This window comes from Nannobrachium achirus (assembly GCF_963921795.1).
Source record: "Nannobrachium achirus genome assembly, chromosome: 17".
NCBI lineage: Eukaryota > Metazoa > Chordata > Actinopteri > Myctophiformes > Myctophidae > Nannobrachium > Nannobrachium achirus.
The window spans coordinates 29,062,421-29,067,644 of NC_137824.1; positions in this window are offsets into that span (position 1 = coordinate 29,062,421).

Below are 5,224 nucleotides of genomic sequence, written 5' to 3' on the forward strand. Positions count from 1 at the left end.
CCGGAGCTGTGAGGCCCGCCTTCCCGCTCCGTCGATTGGCCGACGAAGCCAGACGTCTGACGTTTTCGGTGGACTGGCAGGAGCCTATTGGCTGCGCGACGGGCTCGTCAAACTTAACAGTCTCCGCCCCTGATCTGAACCTCGTGGACGGCGATGATTTGTCCAGCTGGAAGAGGAAGCGGCCGCCCATTGGCTGTAGTGTGAGAGACTGAAAACGCAGTGATGGAAAAAGTACTCAAATGTTATACTACTTTAATAACTAATTTATAGTTTACACCATCATCACTGCTGAAAATGACAGAAGAGGGGATGATGCTTGAAACCCCCCCTGGCTGAGATTGATCCTGATTAATCAGGTTCATTAAAAAACCCAACAAGAAATGAATGAACCGGTTAATAAGCTCAGTGTAATCATCTCGATCTCATAACAATCCACTGTGATTTCAATTAAGATCTTAAATTGAAATCGCTGTGTACGCTACATATATATTTATGCAAGTTCAGTTTAGATACATATGAGATCATCCCAACATTTAGAGATCACCCCATCAGGCAGGCAGCTCACCCCATCAGGGATATTCATGTATTGAAGAAAAATGTAAGCCTGGCCTATTCCGTTTATTTTAGTAAGTTATTATTACATGATTCCAGAAGATTTAATTTAAGAACTGGAATAATGAGAGGTCGGCCCCGACAAACAACCAATTATAGCCTATAGCCTACAATAATCACCTATAGGCTATGCCTATAATGTTGTTTTACAGGTTAAAGTACTAGGCACTATATAGGGACATCTGAGCACCTCTATAAAATTGGTTATTTGAGAAATTGTCTTAATTAAAAGAAAGTATTCATGATGTGAACATGCACAGTAGGCTACATCATTATCAGACTTAATTTTATCCTTCAACTTCTTATTGATGCCCCAAATGATGGATATACAGGTTTGTATTAATTTGTAGCAAATATTAGACCTTAATTGTCGAATGTTTAAGCATGATCATACTTTCTTTTACTTAAAGGAGTAGTTCACCCCCAAAATGACTATTTTCTATTGATTAGTCAAGTCATGGAGACTTAATATGTTTTTGTATATTCGTTGTATTAGGCCTTTAGTAAATTTACCCTGGATGGGTAAATTTGGGGGTACATTTAGGGTCAAGGGTCATGTAAATTTACCCCCATTGATTCTCACCCAATGCATTTGGGTCCCCATCCAGGCCCATGCATTTGGGTCTCCATTCATTTATATATATATATGGGGGGTACATTTATATATAGTGCCCACCTGACCTGTTATCCATGTCCGAGGCCCCCCCCCACCCCCCACCCCATCTCTTCAGCTCTTTAATAAACAGAAATAAATACATTGGGTTCACTGGGTTGCAAATTGTCAGCCTATCAGGAGAGCTTCATTTTTATAGTGTTCCAGACTGGTACAGACAGACAAAATAGCAAGCAGACAAAATTGGAACTGGAACTTCCAGTTTCAATTTTGTCTGCTCATATCTTTGTGTCATGACTCCCAATTTCACGTTTATCCTGTATTGACTTCTCTCTCCTGATTGGACAAAATTGGTATCCGGACCTGAAAATGCGTTTTCTGTTTATTAAAGAGATGGAGAGACAGGGAGACGTGTTAAAACACTAATTAGCAATGATTAGCCTACTATCAGTATAGCCTCAGTGGCGTCAGTTCAGAAAAAGGTAAAACTTGGCATAATACAGTAAACGTGCCAAATTGCACCTGTGCAGCTGACCTGCGGAACCTGGGAATATACTATTCTGTCAAGATGGGGAGAATAAAAGTGTGGACAATATAATCATAATACCTTGTTAAATTTTGCATTTTAATGTAATTTAACAACATAACCAGTACAGATAGACAAAGAGACATTCATGGATTTATATTTTAAAGTAACTTGTATTCTCCCCCCTGGACCCAGGCTATGGCAGCTGAGCTGCATACCCCTGCCATACCCAATTGACGCCCCTGAGTAGCCTACTGCCTGGTAGTAGGCCTAACGCTTATTTTAACAAAGGAATATCACTGACCCTACCTCTCAAAATATTGCACTTAGAGGACATTTTGTTACTTAAAATGTTAAAATATATATAAATATTTGTGCTGTTATTGCAAGTTGTGAAACACCTGACCTGCCTGCCATGCACTCTCACCATCAATAAAAGTAGGCTGTAATAAGCATATTCTTCAGGTGAGGGTTTTCTATTTGAACAATATCTGAGTGGGACTGTCAGATTGTATTAATTTACAGGATAATTTGCTGGTCCGCCTGTTATCTGCCCCTGCTGTACATGATTCCAATAGAGTCTGACAACAGCATGAGATGTATGAAATGTGAACACGAATCAATTTTATAATAGTGCAGCATGCATGAAGGCAGTGGTGTAAAGTAACAGTGTATGGTATTTTTACTTTATTCAGTATTTACAATTTGTTATACCTTTACTTCTACTCCACTACATCTCAGTGGAAAGGCTTTTTTTAGGCTTTTACTCCACTACAATTATGAACACTTTAGTTACAGTAGTTATTTTGTAGATTTTGATTATTAAATACACTAACCACTTCAGCCCAATATATATTTTGGCCATTTGAAAAAAGCAGATCGCAGATAGATTTTGAAATAGTGAAATGGGACATTCTGCATAATAAGTACTTATACTTTTGGTCATGTTGATGCCAATACGTTTGTACTTTTACTCAAGTGCATTTTTGAATACCGAACTTGCAGCCTACTTGTAGTAACTTCTAACTTGATACTTTTACCTAAGTAAAAAAAAGTTCTTGCATCACTGCTTGAAGATTTTTGTAGCACCCCACAGAGTGCTGTGTAAGGTTCATTAGTCCGAAGGTTCATTAGTCCGAATTTGTTAAGAATACTATGCCTAACTCTAACCCTAACCCTAATCTTAACCTCAGTAACCCTCACTAAATTCGGACTAATGAACCTTCGGACTTATGGTCAGTCCCCATGTAGCCACCAGTCAGTAAGTCATAGCAAAGCAATCACACACCCATTTGTGCATAGTGGACTAGAGGAATGCGGACCCACATGTGACCCACATGTGACAGAGAGCCTCCAGACAAATTGGCCGACACATTTGTCAGTTATATGCGGCTTAATCTGCCCATTAGGATTTTACAAAAGCTTCATTAAACAACACTTATGTACAAAAGCTGTATTCTGATTCTGTAATCTATGGCAGTGGTTTTCAACCTTTTCAGGCCATGCCCCCATTTGAACTGGGGACCCCCTTACCCTGATACTAAGCACTTGGAATTGTAGGAGTTGAGGCAGTACATTTAGTTTGACTCGGTTCCACAGATAAATATTGTGAAAATAAAATAGCTGATCTACAAGCTCACAACGTCTCGCATTCGGCTATTTTCACAATTTCCAAAATTATTTACAATTTGGACGTTTTTACGGTATAGTTTCTTGATTCCTTGTGATGCAGTAATGGTCTTTTTTCTTTCAAAAGACACTTCACTGGTGTGTCCGCTAGCCTACCGGTCCAGGCGCAGACCACATGCTGTAGGCTCTGATGCCTGACAGCATGTCATGGGTTCGAGTCCCGATTGCTGCGCACCTTTGCTGCGTGTCACTCCCCATCTCTCTCCCCATTTCCTCTCAGTCTACTGTCCTATGAATAAAGGCATAAAAGCCCCAACAAATCTTAAAAAAATGAGGGGGAAAGGAAATAAAGTAATGTCACTGTCATCTGGGGACCCCTGATCTGTAGGAAGTTGCAAGTACAGTAGCCTATACTAGCATCAGCACTTCATGCACAGTACAGAGCAGTTGCATACCAAATGAGCACAATGTGAGCATAAAGGATGAGGATGCTACTTCAGAGTACTTTACAGGTAGCTAGGCTAACAGTATGTATTGATTTAAAGGGGGGAAACTGCACAATAAAGCTATTATTTATTTATGAATGAAATGTACATGTCAGGAGCAACTTACTGTAGGCCTATTGTGTTTTTTTCAATATAAATAGAGCGTATGCGCATGCATAAAGTGAGTGGCAAATCGAGTGGCAAACCAAATGGCAAAGTGAGTTTAACATTGTTTAACGTTGTTTAATGCAATCAGATAGGACTTTTCTGTTTGGATGTATGGGCTGTTGAGGCCACTCAGTAGGTGTTCCCTCATAACTTCTGGGTATGATGATGTCACGCACATTCCTTCTATACCAGTGGTAGGCACTAGGCAACAGGCGGCCTGTGGCCCAGAACTGGCCCGCCGGCGATAATATTTGGTCCGACCAATTATTTTGTAAATCATTTACAATAGCTGACTGACAGTCCAGGTAGGATATGGACAACAATATCTTTGAATTGATAACCGGGTAGGATGAGTAAATAGTTCCATTTCTATTCTTTGAATGTTATGTTTTCACTGTCAACTTTTCCTCTTGAGACTTTTGGATGAAAAACCAAAGCTGGGTTTCACATGCCTTAAATAATGGGGCTGTTAAGTCTGACATCATTTTGTAGGCAGAGGAGAACTTTTGCCCCCCAAAAAAGCGAATCTTTTTACTATTTTTACTATTTACTAATTTTTCTTCTCTTTTTTGTTGAAAGGAAAGTGGTAGAATTATACTTTAGTCGTTATTTTGTCTCGGATCTGTTGAAATAGCGAGGGACAGATATTGACAATAAATCTGCTTGGAGGTCTGACTACAAAATGATGTCACAGCTTAAAAGCCCCATACATTGTTTTTCTCCGTTCTATGAGACCCTGGACCATGAAAGAGCTCCTGTTCGAAATGGACTATTAATCTCCAGATAAAATATTATTTTGAAACTTTTTAATTAAAGTGCCACATTCAAGGATGCACAAAAAAGATTACATTAGCATTTCTGTGTACACCTGTAACATTTGATTCCACATGCTTTTCTATTCACTGTTATACCACACACTTTTATAACAAAATACTGTAGTTAATTGTTATTATTTTATATGGTTGATCGATGCAAGTTCCAGGTCCTAAATTAGCCATTGATTGTATTCTGGCCCATCATCTAATGTCTAAAACGTTTGGCCCAAGACCAAACTTACTTGCTGACCCCTGCTCTAAAAGCTGTATTTTGTTCTTTGATCCAAAACCCTTTTCAGAAGCAAGGTTTTCCTATAGGTCTTTATGGCTAATATATCATTCATTCATTCATTCAACAATACTCAATTATCAAATG